General features: G+C 37.9%; 1 protein-coding gene and 1 long non-coding RNA gene across 3 annotated transcripts in view; one reads left to right on the top strand and one right to left on the bottom strand.

Moving 5' to 3' along the window:
- The window catches only part of RSPH4A (radial spoke head component 4A), a 37,452-nt gene extending 16,176 nt beyond the window's left edge, over nt 1-21,276 (bottom strand). The window contains exons 1-3 of the mRNA XM_054558072.2: nt 20,338-21,276; nt 20,106-20,236; nt 14,701-14,751 (exon numbers count right to left, since the gene is read on the bottom strand). The gene's annotated coding sequence lies outside the window, so the exon portion shown is untranslated. The remainder of the gene's footprint in view (nt 1-14,700; nt 14,752-20,105; nt 20,237-20,337) is intronic.
- The window catches only part of LOC129060052 (uncharacterized), a 25,276-nt gene continuing 2,435 nt past the window's right edge, over nt 111-22,951 (top strand). Inside the window, exons 1-4 of one of the 2 annotated variants that reach the window (XR_008526396.2) lie at nt 111-228; nt 15,283-15,360; nt 18,916-18,976; nt 21,261-21,449. This is a non-coding gene — a long non-coding RNA (uncharacterized LOC129060052). Of the gene's footprint in view, nt 229-15,282; nt 15,361-18,915; nt 18,977-21,260; nt 22,204-22,951 lie in introns of those variants that run through there. The other variant, XR_008526395.2, reaches the window with a different exon arrangement.

Raw genomic sequence — 22,951 nt, 5'->3', positions numbered from 1 at the left:
GGAGACTGAGAGAGAACGAGAGAGATGAAAATCCTAGCTTTGTGATTCGGTATAACCCCTGCCCCTCGTTCTATCGCAGCCAATCCGACCTAGACTCGACCAGTCTTGCTTGGAAACCGAGAACTCCAGGTCCTGCGCCTTGAGCACAAAGTAGGAAGAATGGCGACCCCACGCGAGAGATCTTTAGGGGTCTGAGACTGATCCAAGTTGTGCTGTGAGGAGCGAGACGTGCGTTAGTGGAGGGACAGTGTATTCATGAAGCGTGTGTATGGAGGGTGTGTGTGTGTGTGTGTGTGTGTGTGTGTGTGAGAGAGAGAGAGAGAGAAGGAAGGAAGGAAAGAAGGGAGGAAGGGAGGGAGGGAGAGAGGGAGAGTGAGGGGTAGAGAGGGAGGAAGAGACTGACCTTGGTAATCTTGGAGGTGCAGGTAACAATGGGACCCCAGTGTGCTGACCAGGAGAGCCCAAGCCTCACATGTAGCGTGCATCAGCTACAACCAACCAACTCTAAAGACTCGGAGAATAGACAAAGCTGTCCTGAGTTTTGTTCTTCCTGCTTATAAGGAATCTCCTAATGATTAGGCAGAATATTATACTTGAGGAGAAGGCAATGCAGAAAACTTATAAATAGGCAATTCATGGGTTACCCGTTTTCTAATAATTGAAATTCAAATTAACACTAAACTATATTGGCATAATATAATTTTTATTTGATAATGTAAATGTAAATGCATAATTTTGCAATGATTTAAGTTCAAGATTATGACTATTCATTTATAGTATACAGTCTCCAATATGAAGAAGGTACAGAAGATTGGACCATATCTGGACTTAACTATAAACCATACATTAATTAAAGTCTTTAATGTTAATTGTTTTGTATTTCTTTTCTTTAAATATACCAACAAATACTTGGCATTTGACAGTTTACATTGATATAGCTTCTATTTAGCAAGATGTTGCTCTAAATTCTAACTTCATGGAAGAACATAATACTCCTCCATTCAGTGTGGTGAGGGAATCACAGACTAAAATAATTTGATAAAAACTGTGTGCACACACACAAAATGTTGAATATAACTGCTGCTGGTACAGAGACTCTTTAAAGTCAAATGTCTGGGATTTAGAATGCTTGGATTTCTAAAAACAAAACATTAAGATAAACTAGAACAATAAATTCTGGGGTTTTTTGGTAATTGGTGCAAGAGTTGAAGAAGTTAGCATTTTTTCCCCCTTAATTTCTCCCCTGCAGCTGGCAAGCTGTAATGGAGGCTTTTTTTTCTTTGAAAGACAAGCCAGAGGGCCAGGTGTGGTGGCTCACGCCTGTAATCCAAGCAGTTTGTCTTTTTTCACCAGGTAATCCCAGCACTTTTGTGTTTTTTCTTTGAAAGACAAGCCAGAGGGCCAGGCAAGATGGCTCACGCCTGTAATCCCAGCACTTTGAGAGGCCAAGGCAGGTGGATCACCTGAGGTCAGGAGTTTGAGACCAGTCTGGCCAACATGGTGAAACCGCATCTCTACAAAAATACAAAAATTAGCTGGGCATTATGGCGACTGCCTGTAATCCCAGCTACTCCGGAGGCTGAGGCAGGAGAATTGCTTGAACCCAGGAGGCGGAGGTTGCAGTGAGCCAAGATCGTGCCACTGCACTCCAGCCTGGACGACAGCCTGTTGCCCAAGCTGGAGTCAAAAAAAGCCTGTGTCAAAAAAAAAAAAAAAAAAAAGGAAAAAAGAAAAGAAAGAAAAAGAAAAAAGAAAAGAAAAAAAGAAAGACAAGCCAGAGAAGGGTAGTAGGGCCAGGAGAAAGAACGCATGAAGGAACAGACATAGCTTGCTTATCGCTCCAGCTTAGGAGTGAAGAGCAACTGAAAGGAACAATGTAAGTGTCCGTTATTATTCCTGCTTCATTTTCAGTCCAGAGCTTTATCTTGACTTTGACTCTAGTAATCCTAAATTTGCTTCTTACTGTTCTAAGATAAAGACTAAAGCTCTTAGCCTACTTATGTTCTCAGTTTTGTATTATGTGTCATATAATGCTGGCCTCATAAAATGGGTTGAGAAGTGTTTCCTCCTTTTCTGTTTTCTGGAATAGATTATGTAGAACTGGTGTCATTTCTTTAAATGTTTAGTAAAATTTACAGTGAAACTGTATGAGTTTGGAGACTTCTATTTCAAGTAGTTTTTAAACTGCAAATTCAAACTTTTAAGTTGTTACAGGACTGTTCAGATGATCTCTTTCATCTTGGATGCATATTGGTAGTTTGCAATTTTAAAGGATTTTATGCATTTCATCCAAGTTGTTGAATTTATGTTTGCAGAGTTCTTTGCAGCATTCCCTTCTCATCCTTTTAATGTTTGGGGGGTCTGTAGTGATATCTCCTCTTCCATTCTTGATTTTGATAATTTGCCCTCTCTTTTTTTCTTTGTCTTATTGGAAGTCCATCAGTCTTACTGGACACTGTTAAAATTAGCTTTGGGTTTTATTTATTTTCTCTATTATTTTTGTTTTCAATCTCATTGATTTCTGTTCTTATTTGCTTGCTTCTCTTTACTTTGTATTTATTTTGCTCTTCTTTTGCTAGTGTCTTGAAGTGGAAACTTGGATTATTGATTGGAGATTTCTTTTTTTTTTCTGATGTAAGTGTCTAGTGTTTGGTTGTTTTTGCTCTTGTTTGTTTGTTTGTTTTGTTTTATTTTTGAGACACAGCCTCACTGTGTCACCCAGGCTGGAGTGCGGTGGCACAATCCTGGTTCACCACAACCTGCGCCTCCTGGATTCAAGCAATTCTCCTGCCTCAGCCTCCTGAGTAGCTGAGATTACAGGCACCCACCATCACACCCAGCTAATTTTTGTATTTTCAGTAGAGATGAGGTTTCACCATGTTGGCCAAGCTGGTCTCAAACTTCTGACTTCCAGTGATCCACCCACCTCGGCCTCCCAAAGTTCTGGGAATTACAGGTGTGAGCCACCGTGCCTGGCCATAAGTGTCTAGTGTTTTATACATTCCCTTTAAACATTCTTTTTTACATTTTTGTTTTTATTTTAAGTTCTGGGGTACATGTGCAGGATGTGCAGGTTTGTTACACAGGTAAACATGTGCCATGGTGTTCTGCTGCACCTATCAACCCATTACCTAGCTATTAACCCCAGCATGCATTAGCTATTTTTCTTAATGCTCTCCTTCCTTACCCTCCACCTCCTAACAGGCCCCAGTGTGTGTCATTCCCCTCCCTGTGTCCATGTGTTCTTATTGTTCAGTTCCCACTTATAGGTGAGAGCATGTGGTGTCTGGTTTTCTGTTACTGCATTAGTTTGCTGAGGGTAATTGCTTTCAATTCCATCTATGTCCCTGCAAAGAACATGATCTCATTCCTTTTTATGGCTGCTTAGTATTCCATGATGTATATATGTTACATTTTCTTTATCCAGTCTATCACTGGTGGGCATTTACGTTGATTCCATGTCTTTGCTATTGTGAATAGTGCTGTAATGAACATACACATGTATCTTTGTAATAGAATGATTTATATTCCTCTGGGTATATACCCAGTAATGAGATTGCTGGGTCAAATGGTATTTCTGTTTCTAGATTTTTGAGGAATCGCCACACTGTCTTCCACAGTGGTTGAGCTAATTTATATTCCCACGTATAGTGTAAAAGCATTCCTATTTCTCTGCAACCTCACCAGCATCTGTTATTTCTTGACTTTTTAACAATCGCCATTCTGACTGGCATGAGATAGTATCTCATTGTGTTTTTGATTTGCATTTCTCTAAGGATTGGTGATGTTAAGCTTTTTTGCATATATTTGTTGGCCACATTAATGTCTTCTTTTGAGAAGTGTCTGCCCTTTAAACATTCTTTCAGCTGTATCCAACAGATTTTGATATGTCATTTCCTTTTTATTCAGTCCAATATACACTATTTAAAATTTCCCTTAGACTTGCTCATCGCGCTGTGAATTATTTTTAAGTGTGTTACTTAATTTTCGAGAGTTTGGAGATTTTTTTTTTGTGATTAATTTATATGTAATTCCATTATTGTCAGAGAATATACTTTGTATGATGTTATATTAAGGTTAAATTTCTGATTTTGGATTTATTTTCTGTGGCATTCACACAGCTTCTTAAATCTGTATATGTTTTTCACCAAATTTTAAAATGTTTCAGCCACTATTTTTTTAAAAAATGTATTTCTATTCCACATTCACTCTTTTGTTTTTTGCCCCAGTGACATAAATGTTAGATCTTTTGTTGCCTTTCCACAGATCCCTGAGTTTCTGATCATTTTTTCGTCTATTTTCCTTATGATGCTAAATTATATAACTTCTATTGACCTATCTTCAAGATCATTGGTTATTTCTTTTGTTTTCTGCTTTTGAGCCCATCTAGTGAGTTTTCAAAAATTTGTTATATTTTTCCATTGTGAAATTTTTAAAATTATTATGTATATCTTTAATTTCTTTGCTGAGGCTTTCTATTTTTCCATTTGTTTTAAAGGTGTTTATAATTGCTTCTCAGAGTATTTTTATGATGACTGCTTTAAAATCTTTGTTAGAGAATTCCAACATTTGTGCCATCCTGGTGTTAGCATTTGTTGTCATTTTTCACTCAAGTTGAGGATTCCTGGGTTTTTGGTATGACAAATACTTTTGTATTTTATCCTAGATATTTGTATTTTTTGAGACTCTGGTTCCTACATAAATCTTCTGGGCAAAGTAAAGAGTACACAGAGGAGTCTAAATACGGCTGGAGGCAGTCAACTTTCCTAAACTTGTAACACATGTCCAATCCAATTTTGTGAGCTATAGTTTGAAAGTCAATTTAGTTTTCAAAACCTATGAAATAAAATTCTGGTCTGCCTCTCTATGTGCTACTTAGAGGTCATTTAAAATATGAGCCGTATTCACCCAGTAATTCAGTTCTCACATCTTTTGTTGTGTTCTTTTTGATTTTATGCATGAGTCACTTAGGATTTGCTTAGTAATTTATACACAGATTTAAAAAATTCACCCTCCAACCCCATTTAGACTCCTCTGTGTACTCTTTACCTCATTCTGTAATGGGGAGGGGATGGCGTGTGCAACCTCTTTGCAACTGTTCACTTAATGCAGAATGGGAAAGACAGAAACAGGTGCTGCCTCTGCTCCTGTTAATGCAGGGTGGGGACGACTGACAGGACTCTACCTCACAGTCTTAAAAGGGCTCAGTGTGTGTGCTGGGGGATGGGATGCCACCTCTGTTTGTGTTCATGTAGAGTAGGGACAGTTAAACAGGCTGAAACACGTTGGCTCTGCAGTACCCAGTGTGCAGGAGGCAGAATGTGGCTTCTTCTTTGGGTTTGACTGTAGTAGAGTGGGTAGAGTACAAATAGATTTGGTTCTGCAGGGGCTTTGTATTCCTAGACTTTGTCTAAGGAGAGAAGACCCTTCTTAAGGCTTTTCAAAGTCTGGGCACATTGGAATTTCCAAGTGTAGATTTCTCTAGTGCCAGATTTGGATATATAAGATGGGAGGAAAAAACCCCAGAGAACTCACCACTGGGTTATTCCTAAAATTCTGTGATCTCTGGCCAGTCTTCCTTCTTTTCTCCACCTTTTGGAATCTTCTTATAGTTTATTTTACTCAGGGTTTTTAGTTGTAATTAATGGGAGTAATAGAATGGTATGTGCTTACTTTATCCTTTCATAATCAAGGGGCTAAAATCTTTGAGAAATGAGAGGATTGACCTAGGAGTTGGTCATTAATTACAGTAAGAATAGATAAGAAGGCTGGGTGCTATGGCTTATGCTTATAATTCCTGTGCTTTGTGGGGCTGAGGTGGGAGGATCGCTTGAGCCTAGGAGTTTGAGACCAGCCTGGGCAACAGAAGGGGACCCTGTCTGTACATAGTAAAAAAATTAGCCAAGCGTGGTGGCACATGCCTGTAGTTCCAGCTACTCAGGAGGCTAGGGTGGGAGGATTGCTTGAGCCTAGGAGTTTGAGACCAGCCTGTGCAACATAAGGGGACACTGTCTGTACAAAATTAACAAATTAGCCAAGCGTGGTGGCACGTGCCTGTAGTTCCAGCCACTCAGGAGGCTAGAGTGGGAGGATCGCCTGAGTCTGGGAGTTTGAGCCTGCAGTGAGCTGTGAGAGTGCCACTGCACGTAAGCCTGGGCAACAGAATGACAGAGTGAGACCTTGTCTCAGGAAAAAGAGGAATAATAATAATAATCATCATCATCAATAAATAAATAAATAGATAATGGGTGATATGGATAGATGACATGAAACTCAAAACTGAGTGTTTTTATGGAGGAGAGTGGGCTAATAATCTGAAAGGAGCAATAAGAAAAAAGGAAGGCAAAACCCCACTAGCGAGAAAGAAAATTGCCACGACTTGAAAGAGTTACAAGGGAAGCATTATCTTAGAAATGTTCATAGTAGCCTCTGAGGATCATTTGTATTTCTGTGGAATCTGTTGTAAAGCCATCTTTGTCATTTCTGATTGTGTTTTTTTGGATCTTTTTTTCTTTGTTAATCTAGCTAGCCATCTATTGATTATTTTTATCCTTTCAAAGAACCAACCTTTTCAGCTGGGTGTGGTGGCCCACGCCTGTAATCCCAGCACTTTGTGAGGCTGAGGCAGACAGATGGCTTGAGCTCAGGATTTTGAGACCAGCCTGGGAAACATGGTGAAACCCCATCACCAACAAAAATAGAAAAAATTGCCAGGCATGGTGGCTCAGGCCTGTAGTCCCAGCTACTTGGGAGGCTGAAGGGGGAGGATTGCTTGAGCCTGAGAGGCAGAGGTTGCTGTGAGCTGTGATCACACCATTGTATTCCAGCCTGGGTGACAGAGCAATATCCTGTCTGAAAAAACAAAAAAAAAGAACCAACCTTTTGTTTAGTTGGGTTTTATTTAATGTTTATTTTTTTAGGTCTCAATTTCATTAGTTTTGCTCTGATTTTAATTATTTATTTTCGTGTGCTAGATTTGGGCTTACTTTGTTTTTGTTTTTCAAATTCATTTAGGTGTGATGTTAGGTTGTTGAGATCTTTCTATCATCTTGATGTAGGTGTTCAGCACTATACATTTTGCTCTCAACACTGCTTTTTCTGCATTCCAGAAATTTTGGTACTTTGTGTCACTATGTTCATTTGTTTCGAAGAATTTTTAAATTGCCACCTTTATTTCATTGTTTACCCAAAAGTAATTCAGGAGCAAATTGTTTACCTTCCATCCTTGGAAAGTATTTGCATGGTTCTGAGAGTTCTTCTTGGTATTGATTTCTATTCCTATTCTACTGTGGTGCAAGAGGATACTTGATATGATTTCATTTTTTTTTAATTTCTTGAGATTTGCTTTATGACTGAGCATGTGGTCAATTTTATAATATGTTCCATGTCTAGATGAGAAGAATGTATATTCTGTGGTTGTTGGGTGAAGTATTTTGTAGATATCAAATATTGACTTTAAGTCCAGAATTTCTTCATTAGTTTTCTGCCTCCATGATCTGTCTAATGCTGCAATGGGATGTTCAAGTCCCTCCACTATTATTGTGTGGAGGGACTTCAAAAAAGGCTATCTAAGTCTTTTTTTGGATCTAGTAGTAATTGCTTTATACATCTGAGTGCTCTAATGCTGGTTGTGTATATATTTAAAATTTTTTATTGCATTAAATCCTTCATCATTATGTATTTTCCTTTTGTCCTTTTATACTGTTTCTGGTTTAAAGTTTGTTTTATCTGATATAAGAATAGGGATCCTGGCCGGGCGCGGTGGCTCAGGCCTGTAATCCCAGCACTTTGGGAGACCGAGGCGGGCAGATCACAAGGTCAGGAGTTTAAGACTAGCCTGGCCAGCATGGTGAAACCCTGTCTCTACTACAAATACAAAAAATCAGCCGGGCATGGTGGTGAGTGCCTGTAGTCCCAGCTACTCGGGAGGCTGAGGCAGGAGAACTGCTTGAACCTGGGAGGCGAAGGTTGCAGTGAGCCAAGATGGTGCCACTGCACTCCAGCCTGGGCAACAGAGTAAGACTCTGTCTCAAAAAAAAAAAAAAAAAAGAAAAAAGAAAAGAAAAGAAAAGGGATCCTGCTTTTTTGTTTTGTTTTGTTTTCATTTGTGTGCTATTTTCTCCATCCCTTTACTTTGAGCCTGTGAGTGTCATTCCATGTGAGATGGGTCTTGTGAAGACAGCAGAAGGTTGGATCTTGTTTTTCTTGAGACGGAGTCTTGCTGTGTCGCCCAGGCTGGAGTGCAGTGGCACGATCTTGGCTCACTGCAACCTCCGCCTCCCCCTGGGTTCAAGCAATTCTCCTGCCTCAGCCTCCCAAATAGCTGGGACTACAGGCACCCGCCATCACACTTGGCTAATTTGTTTGCATTTTAGTAGAGACGGGGTTTCACTATATTGGCCAGGCTGGTCTCCAACTCCTGACCTCATGATCCGCCCAACTCCACCTCCAAAAGTGCTGGGATAATAGGGGTGAACCACCACGCCTGACCTGGGTATTGTTTTCTAAATACAATTTGCTAGTCTGTGTCTTTTAAGTGGAGTGTTTTGAGTGTTTACATTGAAGGTTAGTATTTTTATGTGAGGTTATGGTGTTGTTAGCTGTTGCTTTGTAATCTCTATTGTGTGGTTGCTTTGTTGCATCCGTGGGCGTTGTACTTATATATGTTTTGGTGGTAGCAGATATTGTTCCTTCATTTCTGTGTTTAGAACTCTTAGTATCTCTTATATGGCTGGTCTGGTAGTAACAGATTCCATTAGTGATTGCTGACCTGGGAAAGACTTTATTTTTGCTACATTTATGAAGCTTAGTTTGGTGGAATATGAAATTTTTAGTTGGACTTTATTTTCTTTAAGATTGCTACAAACAGGCCCACAATCTCTTCTGACTTGTACAATTTCTGTTGTGAAGTCTGCTGTTAGACTGATGGACATCCCTTTATAGGTGATATGGCTCTTTTCTTTAGCTGCCTTAAGTTTGTTTCTTTCATGTTCACTTTGGAAAATCTGATGACTATATGCTTTCAGGATTGTCATCTTGTGTAATATCTCACAGGAGTTCTCTGAATTTTTTGTGTATTATTGAATTCTCTAGCAAGCTTGGGGAAATTTCACAGAGTATATCCTTAAATATGTTTTCCAAGTTGCTTACATTCTCTTCCTTCTCATGAATGCCAGTGAATCACAAGATTGATTGTTTTACATAATTCCATATTTCTTAAAGGCTTTGTTGATTTTTTAAAATCTTTTTTCTTTATTTTTGTCTGACTGGGTTGATTTGAAGGAATGGTCTTTGAACTGAGAAATTCTTTTTTCTGCATGGTCTGGTCTGTTGTTAAGGCTTCCAACTGTAATTTGAAATTTCTGTCATAAATTTTTCAATTCCAGAAATTCTGCTTAGTTCTTTCTTAATAAACGTATGTCATCTTTCAAAACTTGGATCATTTTTCTAGGTTCTTTTTGTTGGATTTAATTTTTCTCTTGAATCTGGTTGAGTTTTTTGGCCATCCATATTCTGAATTCTATGTCTGTCATTTCTGACATTTCTCTTTTTAGGATCCATTGCTTGGGAGCTAGTGGGGTTCTTTGGAGGTGATAAAATGCTCTGGCTTTTTTATGTCCAGAGTTCTTGCACTAGTTTCTTCTCATCTGAAATAGCTGATTCTTCTCTCTTTTTTAATTTGCTATCATTTGGATGGATTTTCTTTATTTTTTAATCTTTGTCCCCTTAGGGATACAACAGTGGTGTATATGATGTCTGATCAATTGGCTTCATTTCTAGGTGCTTTTAGGGTGCCAAGGCTCTGTATAGGTTCCTTGTTTGCAGTTAGGTTCATGCAGTGGCTTTCTAAGATGTTGCTTGTTGTAGCAACGTAATTTTGTTTCGTGATACAATTCAGGCTGCCTTCCAGTTGGTAGCACTTAACAGTGAGAGCCAGCAGATAGGCTCTTACTCACTGTATTGGCCCATTTTTATTTTAGTCCATCTGAAGCAGTGTTCTGGTGAGGAGTGGTGGAAGACAAGACATGACTCTCTCGAAGTCCATTCCTGGGCCTTGGTGGTGTCCCTTTCAGCTACTGGCACTTACACCCATGTTTCCTTTGTCCTAAAGGGGGCTTTGGCAAGCTGTGCTTTCTGTATTCCCTTAGGGGCAGTCAGCACCAAAGGGTAGTCACCAGGCAATCCATTACTACCTGGGACCCACCAGTTCTCTGTGCTTGCCGAAGTCAGAGGGGACTGTGGGGATTTTCTGTGCGTGATCTGGTGATGCAGTTGTCAGAGGCTTTCAAACCAGAGTGACTCCATCTTGAATAGGGGCGGGGTAAAATAAGGCTGAGACCTACTGGGCTGCATTCCTAGGAGGCTAGACATTCTTAGTCACAGGATGAGATGGGAAGTCAGCACAAGGTACAGGTCACAAAGACTTTGCTGATAAAACAGGATGTGGTATAGCAACCGGTCAAAACCCACCAAAACCAAGATGGCGATGCAAGTGATTTCTGGTTGTCCTCATTGCTCATTATACGCTAATTATAATGCATTATGCTAAAAGACACTACCACCAGCACCATAACAGTTTACAAATGCCATGACAATGTCTGGAAGTTACCTTATATAGTCTAAAGAGAGGAAGAGCTCTCAGTTCTGGAAAATCTCTGCTCCTTTCCCAGAAAACTCACGAATAATTCACCCCTTGTTTAGCATATAATCAAGAAATAACTAGAAGTATATTCAGTCGAGCAGCCCATGCCACTGCTCTGCCTATGAAGTACCCATTCTTTTATTCTCTTATTTTCTTAATTAACTATCTTTCACTTTGCTTTATGGACTCACCCTGAATTCTTTCTTGTGAAAGGTTCAAGAACCTTCTCTTGGCGTCTGGATTGGGACTGCTTTCCAGTAACACGGTGGCTCAAGCATAGGGGATCCCCAGAAAGGGCAGTGGTATCACGGGTGTGGAACTTCTAGGGCACCTGCAGTCTGTAGTTTTTCAGCCCAGTAGATGGCTGTTAAATATGCTCTTTTCTGTTTATCCCAATTTTTTTTTAAATTTATTTTCATAGGCTTTTGGGGCACAGGTGGTAACTGGTTAATGAGTAAGTTCTTTAGTGGTGATTTGTGAGATTTTGGAGCACTACCACCCAAGCAGTATACACTGGACCCAATTTGTAGTCTTTCATCCCTCACCCCCTTCCCACCCTTTCCCCTGAGTCCCCAGAGTCTATTTTATCCTTCTTATGCCTTTGCATCCTCAAAGCTTAGCTTCCACTTATGAGTGACATCATATGTTTGGTTTTCTGTTCCTGAGTTACATCACTTAGAATAACAGTCTCCAATTACGTCCAGGTTGCTGCGAATGCCATTAATTCATTCCTTTTTATGGCTGAGTAGTATTCCATTGTGTGTGTGTGTGTGTGTGCGCGCGCGCGTGTGTGTGTGTGCGCGTGTGTGTGTGTGTATGTAATGACTTCTTTTCCTCTGAGTAGATACCCAGTAGTGGGATTGCTGGATCAAATGGTATTTCTACTTTTAGTTATTTAAGGAATCTCCACATTGTTTTCCATAGTGATTATACTAGTTTACATTCCCACCAGCAGTGTAGAAGTGTTCCTTTTTTCAATACATCCATGCCAACATCTATTATTTTTTGATTTTTTGATTATGGCCATTCTTGTGGGAGTAAGATGGTATCTCATTGTGGTTTTCATTTGCATTTCCCTGATAATTAGTGATGTTGAGGATTTTTTCATGATTGTTGGCCATTTGTATATGGAGTCAAAGGAGATCATTTTGGGGCTTTAAGATTTGACTGCCCCACTGGATTCTGAACCTGCATGGGGCCTATGGCCCCTTTGTTTTGGCCAATGTCTCCCATTTGGAATGGCTATATTTACCCAATTCCTATACCTCTACCATATGTAGGAAGTAACTAACTTCCTTTTGATTTTACAGGCTCATAGGTGGAAAGGACTTGCCTTGTCTCAGATGAGACTTTGGACTATAGACTTTTGAGTTAATGTTGAAATGAGTTAAGACTTTGGAGGACTGTTAGGAAGGCATGATTGGGTTTGAAATGTGAGGGCATGAGATTTGGGACAGGCCAGGGGCAGAATGATATGGTTTGGCTGTGTCCCCACCCAAACCTCATCTTGAATTGTAACTCCCACAATTCCTACATGTTGTGGGAGGAAACTGGTTGGGGGTAATTGAATCATGGGGGTGGGACTTTCCCATGCGGTTCTCATGATAGTAAATGCGATCTCTTTGCCTGCTGCCATCCATGTAAGACATGATTTGCTCCTCCTTGACTTCCACCATGATTGTGAGGCTTCCCCAGCCATGTGAAACTGTAAGTCCATTAAACTTCTTTCTTTTGTAAATCTCCCTTTCTTGGGTATGTCTTTACCAGCATCATGAGAATAGATTAATACACCTGGTCTTGATGAATCTTCCTATTTATTTTGGTCCTCTAAATTATCTCATTAATGTTTTACATTTTGTTGTGTAAAGATTTTGCATTTCTTTTGTTAAGTTTATTCTTACATGTTTTATTTTTTGGTGCTAAGTGCAAATTGCATTTTGTCTTAATTTGTTTTTATCATTATACAGAAATATAATATTATTGTACCTCATGATCTTACTAAGAATTATTTCTAGAATTGTTTTTGTAAACATCTTGAGAATACAATATTAAGTTTTTGAGAATAAAGAGAGTTTTATTCCTTCCTTTCTAAACTGGCTGCCTTTATTTCCTATTTATTTTATTTATTGCACTGGGTAAAACCTAATGTTAAACAAAAATGATAGGAATGATCCTTACCTTGTTCCCTACTTTAAGAGGAAAGCATTTAGTCTTTCTCTATTATGTGTGATGTTATCTGTAGGTTTCTTGTAGATCTTCTTTATCAGGTTTACAAAGTACCTTTCTATCTTAATTTGCTGAGAATTTTATATCAAAATTGAGTTTTGATTTGGTCAAGTAACTTTTCTTTGCCTAATATGATGCTATTATATTTTCTTCATTTATTGTGTATTTCATAAAAGTAATTTTTGGATGTTTAGACCAACTTTGTATTCATGTGATTCACTGCACTTAATCATCCTGAATAATTCTTTAAATAGCTAGATTCCATTTGCTAATATTTTGTTAGCTATCTCATGAGGTATATTAGTGATATAGTTTGGCTGTGTCCCCATCCAAATCTCATCTTGAATTGTAGCTCCCATAATTCCCTTGTGTTGTGGGAGGGACCCAGGGAGAGATAATTGAATCATGGGGGCAGTTTTCCCCAAACTGTTCTTGTGCTAGCAAATAAATCTCAAGAGATCTGTTGGTTTTATAAGGGGAAATCTCTTTTGCTTGGCTCTCATTCTCTTCTCTTGTCTGCTGCCATGTGAGACGTGCCTTTCACCTTCCATCATGATTATGAGGCCTCGCCACCCATGTGGAACTGTGAGTCCATTAAACCTCTTTTTCTTTATAAATTACCCAGTCTCAGTAATGTCTTTATCAGCAGTGTGACAATGGACTAACAAAGTAAATTGGTGCCGGTAGAGTGAGGTGCTGCTGTATAGATATGTGCTCCCACACATTTCCAAGGCCCACCTAGAATCACTTTCTCTAGCAAGAGTTGGGGTCTATGGGCACTAGCCAAAGGCACTAGCTCAAGACTCATCCTTCCAAACTGTGCCCTTAGCTAGTTCTGATCTACTGCTCTGCTGCCACTGAGTCACCTTGGTGATTTAAATCATTTTATAAGATGTTTTAGTTTTGGCTCCCCCAGGAAGTAGTCTAAGATTTATATGAAGATGAAGTACTCTTAGGAACAGTCTGTGAGGAAATCAAAGAAGCATGACTGGGTAGAGTCAAAAGTTGAACTACAATGCAGTTGCAACAGAGACAACAGGTAAATTTGAATAGGGAGCTAAGGAGCTGGGATGCCCTTCAGAATTGTTCTAAATTGAGAATGTTTTGTTGCCACAGATGTGAATGCATGACAGCATTTATGCAGTTGTAGCTGAGGGAGGTACAGTCTGCATATCAAAATATTCTTTTATTTCTTTTCTTGAATTTATATATATATATATTTTTAAATAATGGCAAAAAGAAGATGAAGGATTATACTTCTTCACTGTAAGTTAATTGTGTAGGGTAAGTGGAATAGGTGAAATGTGAAAGATAAGGGATTTATAGACAAAATCTCTTGAAAAACTTCCTTCCCTGGTAAGTGACCAATTTGGAACATGTTGATCAATTTTTCTAAGTTATTTATATTAAGGAAGTATTATTATCCTAATTTTACAGATCAGGAAATTGAGAATCAGGGGTTCAAGAATTTTTTTTCAAGCTTCCACAGTTAAAGAGCCTATTATTCCAATTCTCACCATTTTTTCACAAGTCTGATCAACTGTATCATATATCTTCATACTAAGCAATGTGTCAAATTTCAGTGATGAACTAAAATATTAAGATTTAAATACTAAATGTTCACTATCTTTTTTTTCTCTTGTGCTCAAGCTCCCTGGGGCTGGCTCAAAGTGTGGAGGTTCATTATCAGTTGAGTGTCAATGTCAGAAAGAGAAAACCCCAACCCTCCTATATAAAAAGTACACATGCACAGAGATACTTCTTATTTCAGATAGAATCCTATAAAATTAGTTGATAGTAGCAAGGAAAGGAACAACACATTAAATGCATACCTTTGAAGATCTGCCTAACTCCCTCCTTTGACATTATTTTCATGGCTTTACCTTTTAAAAGGAAAATAATTATCTTGTAAACAACTTTAGTAACAGATCCTAGCTTCTTACAAGGAACTTTAGAGATTAATCCATCTGACATCTTAAAAACAAAATTTAAACATCAGAAAATATATCCCAATATCAAGAGTGATCAAGAAGGTTTCCAAAAAACTTTATCCCAAAAGTATAGGTGAAACATGTTCTAGATCTGTATTTTCAAAACAGCCTAAGTTCCATCATATAAACAAAACCACCATATATGGAATATAATTCAATTTAATTTCATGATTCAATTTAATTTCATTTAGATATGTTTGGACTGGATGTGACCAAAATCAGTAACCTATTTTTCAATGTCTTGGGCATGTAGCAACAGCCCACATCCCAGTGATTTCCAGGTCCTTTTATCATACAGATAGTTCGTTTAACCATCTGTTTGGGGCCAGCAATAACATGGCTTCATTTTGTTCATCCATTGAGCACTATCATTTCAGCAATGAAGCCTCCCTTGCCTGAAACCCCATGTGGTTCCATTTACAGGCCTTTCTGCCTAATGGTCTTGGAGATGGAGGTCAGGGAATCTGAAAGCCTTCTTGATCTGCTGAGGACTATGGTGAGGTGAGTGAGGCATTGGTCTCAGGTGCAAACTTTAAGGAGGCATTAAAACTCACTAATCAAAAGAAATAATATTTTAATGCAATATTTATAAAAATCAAAATTAATGTAAAATCTGTGATGTACAAAATAAACATCAAAATGTTAAATAACACAAATTTTTCCTTTGCTTCAGGCTCCAATATGCCTCTGCACTGCACTGTTATTTAAATATGTGATTTAATAACCCTGTCCACCTTTGCAATAATCTTGAACCTTGAACTTTCACCGGCATTTTTCCACCTTTTAATACTGGAGGGGATTAGGTGCATTCCCAACCCAACTCACTTCCTTTCTTCCTCACTGCAGATGCAGTGGCTTGAACTCCACATTCTGACCACACACACACACACACACACACACACTCACACACACATTTTTATCCCAGATTTCTATCCTTAGAGAGCCCCAAGGCCACTTCTTTGCTTCAGTATTGAAAGATCTTCTAAGCAAAATTGTGTTTGAAGTAGAAAAGCCAGTTATTTTAATGTTTAGATGAATTAATTCAGGATCATTTTAATCCAGTATATTTAAGAAGTCTAGAAGTTTTTATTTCTAGGGACATATTTAGCATAAGCATTCACACTGAGACCACTACCTGGGCTAGGTCACCTGCACACACAATTCATCTTGCCACCTGCACATGCAATTCATCTTTCCAATAAAAGTGTAGAAATTTTTTTTTAAATCTTTTTTGTACAGTTTTAGCTGCAATAGTCTTGTGTCTTGAAAAATCTAAGTTTTGTTGGGATTTTTTTTTCTTTTATTTTTGTTTTTTTCTCTTTAAATATTAATGCCATTTGGGAAGCATCTAATCAAAATAAACTATTTCTGAGTCTTTGGGCTCAGTATTCTATCTTTTAAATCTGCTGCAAATTACAGGAATATAAGATTATGACTGTCTTTTTACCTTTTGAGTTAAGACCAACTAACATATCTGAGTTACCATATCTTTGGCAGTTTCAATGTCCTCTATATAATCTGTCCTCAACATTCTAACCTCATAACTTATTAATATCATTAAATAACTATTATTTTTGCCCCACTTCAGCCATCTCCTACCTCAAAGAACCACTCTTGAATTGTCATTATCTGAAAGAACTTCTCAGAAACCTAAGTCTCTTATGCTTCTCTCACTCTCCCAGAATTCAAATTTTCTCTTTTCCTTATTTTCCATTAGGAATAATCTTTGATTTTAAAGAGATATGTAGCTTCCATTTCTCCCCACATAAATGCTTCCTTTGACTTATTTTTTCATCCAGCTTAAATCCCAAGATACAACAGTTTAAATATGTTCCCATGCATCTTCAACTTGATTTCATTTATTCATCCAATAAATTACTACATGAATAATTATTTCAGATTTCAATGACTAGTTCATCCAATAATTATTTAGTATAGATTATCTACAAAGCAGTAAATATAAAGTCAAATAAAACACAGCTCCTGCCCTCCAACTGGTCATTTCAAGCACTTGTTTTGAGAAGACTCCTTGGGCCATCCCAATCCCAGGTTAACTTAGATGTCCCTCCTTTGTGACCCTGGAGCATCCTGTAAGTTTTCATTCAATACTGTATTTATGTGCCCGGAAATATGAGAATACCTCAAGAAGACAGACTACATCTCTTGTCTCTTATCATCCCACTGGCTAGCATGTGCGCATAAGGTTTGCCTGAAAACAATTTGACTAAACGCAATTTGACCAAATGCATAAAGCAATCTGGCTAATAGGTAAATTTTAGGCAGAATGGTATTGTAAATAAATATTTGTTACTGGTTTTAAAATCTGTAAAATACTGGTGTACTGGGGATAGAGTGTGTGTATGGCAATTTCCCAAAGCTTCGTGTATCTTTAAGTATTTTTATGCATATTTCTAAATTGGCAGAGGGACGCTCCTTTTGTCACATTTTCATTTATCCCAACCTATATATCTGACAAACTGTATTTTAAAAATTACAGGGGCCAGGTGTGGTGGCTTATGCCTGTAATCCCTAGCACTTTGGGAGGCTGAGGCATGCGGATTGCTTGAGCTCAGGAGTTCAAGACCACCCTGAGCAACATGGTGAAACCCCATCTCTACAAAAAATACAAACAATAATAATAATAATGATAATAATTAGCCAGGTGTGGTGGCGCATGCCTGTAGTCCCAGCTAATTTGGGGGCTAAGGTGGGAGGATGGCCTGAGCACAGGAGGTCAAGGCTGCAGTGAGCTGAGATCACGCCACTGCATTCCAGCCTGGGTGACAAAGTGAGACCCTATCTCAAAAAAATAAAATAAAAATTACAATACATTACAAAACAGTAGTACAAAAGGACTTATTCATGTATACACTCAACAAGTATTTACAGACTGCCTGCTCTCTGCTAGGCATTATTCTCATAGTAACAATAAACTGGGGAACAGACAGACAAGGTCTGTCATCACGTGTACATTCTGGTGGATCCCACTTTCGAACAGAAATGACTAGAAGAGCCTCTGACTAGAAACTTATGCAACCAGATACCAATATCATACATCTTTAAGTTGAAGGATTTATACGTTTTCTAATGTACTTTTCCATTTTGATTTTCCTACATAAATGGGCACTGTCAAACAATAAGAAATAGGAAATAAATAGGAAACTGGCCATACTCAAACGATAAAAATGCTATTAAAAATCTGAGATTTAGGATTGTTGAAAGGTTTCTTTCTCTTTTAAATAAACCTAAATCAATTTTCAGTTCCATCCTTCTACTCAAAGGTGTATTTGAAGAACTGATATATTATGTTATAATAATAAAAGCAGGAATATCACTGATCTGGCAATTTTATTGGTGTTTTTAAGGTACAATTATAATAAGAAAAATTTTAATTTATAAATGACTTATTGATAAAATAGCAGGTGAATAATTTTTCAATAATATATGTGGTAGGAAGGGGTTAGTTTCCATAGAATATAAGCTTGTTATATAATTGACATGACCTTTGCTCCCATCCTACTTCCTTGGCCTTCCACAATATGGCTCCAACATGACTTTCTAGTCCTATTTTCTGGTAGGCACCTAACAACTATTGTTCTCCAGGAAATCTGACTGAAAGAATTATAAATATAATTTAAATATATATTTTATATATATATATAATATAATATAAACAAATAAAACTAATTTGTCGAAAGCAATTTGGAAATTGGCCTAAAGCTACTGAGAGAATGGTGGCAAATATGACTTTGATTGAAATGCCAAGTTCATCAAAACTGTAATTCCCCAATCACTAATTTTGTTGTTGTGAAGTTTTATTTTAGTATTGGTATAAGAGTGCAACATGAGATAGCTTTAAAACCCTTAGTCTTTGGCAAATATTTTATTTTTACCTGTTTTTTTAAAAAAATTTAAACTTAAAACGCCTTTTATGTTTCCAATTTATTTGCAGCCAATAATCCCATGATGCATTGTTCATTATGTAAAAATTGAAAACAATCTAAATATTCAACAGTAAAGGATTTTCAGAGCTAAATACCCTTCATCTTTGTGCAGGGAGATGAAGAAGTCAAGAAAACTAATGGAGACTATTCTTTAAAGGAGAACAGCTGCAAAGGTAGAGATAGGCAATAGCTATAAGAGGAAGGTCTAGGAATTATTTTTTATGATAAGTAAATATGTAGTAGAAATAGCCAAAAGGTGGAAGAACAAAACTAAATATAACAATTATTTAAAAATTCATCATGTTAATTATGTAAGGAAATTAAAAAGCTTTGGTGGACTGAGTAGAACCTCTTCTCTCTTTCTCTCTCTTTTTTACTTCAATTATTTAAAAACATCACCACTAGTCTCTCTTTTTCTCACTTGCTATCTCTCCCCTCCCCTCACCTCCTTTGCAGCAACCCACTGCTATCTTTCTCCTCACTTGGTTCAGTATTCCTGCAATATTTAACTGCATGACAGGATGAAGATCAACCACTAAATACCATTTAGCATTGATGGTTCAGTACCGTGGACAGCAGCACTCATGTTGGGAATGGGGCTTACTGAAATCGCAGAGTGACTTTGTAAGTTTGGTCTATCACAGAATAAATTTGTTGGCATGGCTACAAATGGATAAGGTGCTGGCCAGAATATTAAAATTCATGGCCAAATTAATTTTTTTTCTTCCCTTCATGGAGGGGAGGAAAAAAAATTAACATTATCACAAAGAAAGGCTGGCACATAGTAGCACTCAAATACCTTAACTGAATGAACTTTTCACCTTAATGATAAAGAGTGGCTCAATATGTAGGCGTATTTGATGGCTCTTTTAAAGTGATCATTCCAAATCAATAACTGCAAAGGAAATTTGTGTATTTTTTTATTGTGCTGTCCATGGTGTCAATGAAAATAAGGTTGTCAAAAGTTGAACTAAAGAATGAGGACTGAGCTGAAATTCAGTCACTAACACAGGATAATGCAAATTAGTTTTAGATGTAAAATTAAAAACATCATTGGCTATTTTTATGACAAAATTTTAAAAGTCCTTTCATGGCTTTGTCCAACAATTTAAATGACCCCGTCATCCATCCTCTGACACAAGTAACTTAAGCGAAAGGTTACTTGAAACTTCACCAATGGAGGCCTGAAAATTTAACAATATACTTTTCTGGCAGTATTCTTTCATCTTTGTCACCCTGATACAGTTCCTAAACAGAAAACAAACTAATGCTACTCAAATTTACATGTTTACATAAACTCACATTTCATGTGTCATCTGTTCTGAAGAGTCTTTTTCTAAAATTAGTTCCTACAGTTCTTGAAGTGTGTGACTCTCATTTTGACACACAGTCATACAATGGCTCCAACTTTTGCTGCCTGACTTGTATGTCCTCTGAAAGACAAACATTAAGAGTTATGTGAAGCAGTTCAGTTACTTTTCTGTTACACTTCATTACACCTAAAAGGGCTGCCACACAAATACTGAACACTTACAAATCATCTTCTTTCTGGAATACAAGAGTGCATCTCTTTGCTTCTTGGCACATGTATCTCTGGAGTATGACAGTACCATCAGTGAACTTGTCCTTTAAATTGATGTTATTATCACTCCTCTTAGTTTTACCTCAACTGGGAAATGTTCACATAACCATTTAGATGTGTTGCCTTAGATCAGCATTTATCCAACTTTTTCCCTAAGGCATCCGCCTCTGCTGGCAAAAGTGCATGAAGTAAAGCAGGATCAAGGAACATTATTCCAAATTGTAGATGGCAAATACATTTCTTTGAACTCTCATGCTTTACTTTAAAATACATTAGAATTTTGCACTCTATTCTATAATTCATTTGTTCAACAAATATTAGGGGCCTACTGCATGCCAGGCATTATTACAGGGATACAGTAATGAATAAACATATCTGTGTTTGTTTTTAACCTAGTAACATTTTAATACAACTGGCACGAGTAGAAAAACAAAAACTTTACCAAATCAATGAGCAAAACCGATAATCCAAGATGGAACAATTATTGCTTCAAATACCACTAGTCATGCTATTGCAACCTGAGAGTATATTTGCACCCATTTGAGCAGCATAGTCTTGGGCTAATTCCCAGAATACAAAGCCAACAGTAAATATTTACTCTAGATGAAAATATTTGAGAATGTTATTAGAACTAACTAGGTTATTAGAAGACAACTAGGTTGTCTTCATTTTACCATTAGATTCTGCCTTTAGGTTCTGAAATGGCAAAGGTGGACATCCACTTTAATACCTGGAGAAATATATAAAACTTATTCTTAAAAATCACATGAAGTGGATGAGAGGTTATCATTCTTGATACTTCAAAGTTAAGTCTTGATTTCAGCACCACATTGCTAACAATTGCTCTTTTTTTTTTTTTAACCTTAATTGAACAGCTTCTTCCAGGTTCTTATGTATCTACTGATCAGCTTTAAAAAGATGGGAAAAGCAGAATCTCACATAGGACAAACTTTTGGATTTCTCTCTGCATAGAAATGCTGAACATTCCTGTTGTTATTCCATTCTATTGGTCTGGGATCAAGGCTGACGTGAAGATTCCTTGAAAAGTATTAAACTCCTCAATGGTAATTTTATCTTAAATAATTTGCTTTTTGATTATAAGGTCTAACTCCAATAATAAATGAAGGATTAATACTGCTGTTTGTGGGTATGTGGCATATGTATTTTTTACTGGAGGCAGCTCTTTATAATAGCTTTATAAATTTAAAATAGGACAACTGATTTCCTCTTGGGGTTGAGAGTCAGTCCTCCAAAACTGTAGTGACTGAATAACTTGCATGAAGCCTGGCTCTCCTACCTGGAGCCACCAAGTCAATCATCCCAAATTATTACAAAGGACTCTATGTGCACGGATGTTAATGTGTTTCTCTTGCAGACAATGTTCGATCCCCAAAATTCAAACTCCTTCAGACTGGTTAATTAGAGAAGAGGTAAAGAAAATACCAAAATATATAGACTTCACGACTACAGGACAGTAGTTCTTAATCCAGATTGTTCATCAGAATAATCTGTAGAACCAGTATGAGATTTTGCTGTTTTAAAATTCAGACTGGGGATCAGTGTTCATAAATCTAACCTGAGAGGGGCCTAGGAATGCATACCTTTTAGAAACTCCACAAATGATTCTAATTTAAATACTGTAAGACTGCTATGGTTTGGATATTTGTCCTCTCCAAATCCCACGTTGAAATTTAATCCCCAGTGTGGTGGTATTGGGAGATGGGGGCTAGTGGGGTGTTGGGTTATGTCATGTAAATCCCTCATAAATAGATTAATGCCTTCCTGTGGGGAGCAGGGGTGAGGGAGGTCCCACCAAAGCTAGTTTTTTAAAAAAGAAAAAAGCCTGGAACTTCCACCCTCACTCTCTCATGTGCCTCTTCCCCTTCTACCATGAGTGGAAGCAGCGTGAGGCCCTCACCAGATGCAGATACCCAATCTTCAACTTTCCGGTCATCCAGAATTGTGAGCCAAATAAAACTTTTTTTTTTTTTTTGAGACAGAGTCTTGCTCTGTCACCCAGGCTGGAGTGCAGTGGCGCGATCTCGGCTCACTGCAAGCTCCACTTCCCGGGTTCATGCCATTCTCCTGCCTCAGCCTCCCGAGTAGTTGGGACCTACAGGTGCCCGCCACCATGCCTGGCTAATTTTTTGCATTTTTAGTAGAGACGGGGTTTCACCGTGTTAGCCAGGATGGTCTCAATCTCCTGACCTCGTGATCCACCTGCCTCAGCCTCCCAAAGTGCTGGGATTACAGGTGTGAGCCATCATGCCCGACAAACCTTTTTCTTTATAAATTACCCAGCCTCAGATATTCCTTTACGGCAATACAAAATGGACTAAAATGAAGGCTAAACTTCATCTTATTCCTGATCATAATATGGCCTCCTGGTTTTGTCAAGACTTAAATTTAGTGTGCCTGGAGGCTAGAATCTGGATGGTTTAATGTGCTAGTCACCTCAGTTTTTTCACACTTCATACAACGCTTGAAATCCAGAAGTAGCCAAAGTCTCCAGCATAGAAATTCCAAGTTATTCCAATTTCCTGTGTATAAACTCGCTCATGTGCAC

The sequence above is a fragment of the Pongo abelii genome, chromosome 5 (assembly GCF_028885655.2).
Source record: "Pongo abelii isolate AG06213 chromosome 5, NHGRI_mPonAbe1-v2.0_pri, whole genome shotgun sequence".
NCBI classification, from domain to species: domain Eukaryota; kingdom Metazoa; phylum Chordata; class Mammalia; order Primates; family Hominidae; genus Pongo; species Pongo abelii.
The sequence above is the reverse complement of the archived record's forward strand: the minus strand, read 5'-3'. Positions and strand labels throughout refer to the sequence as shown.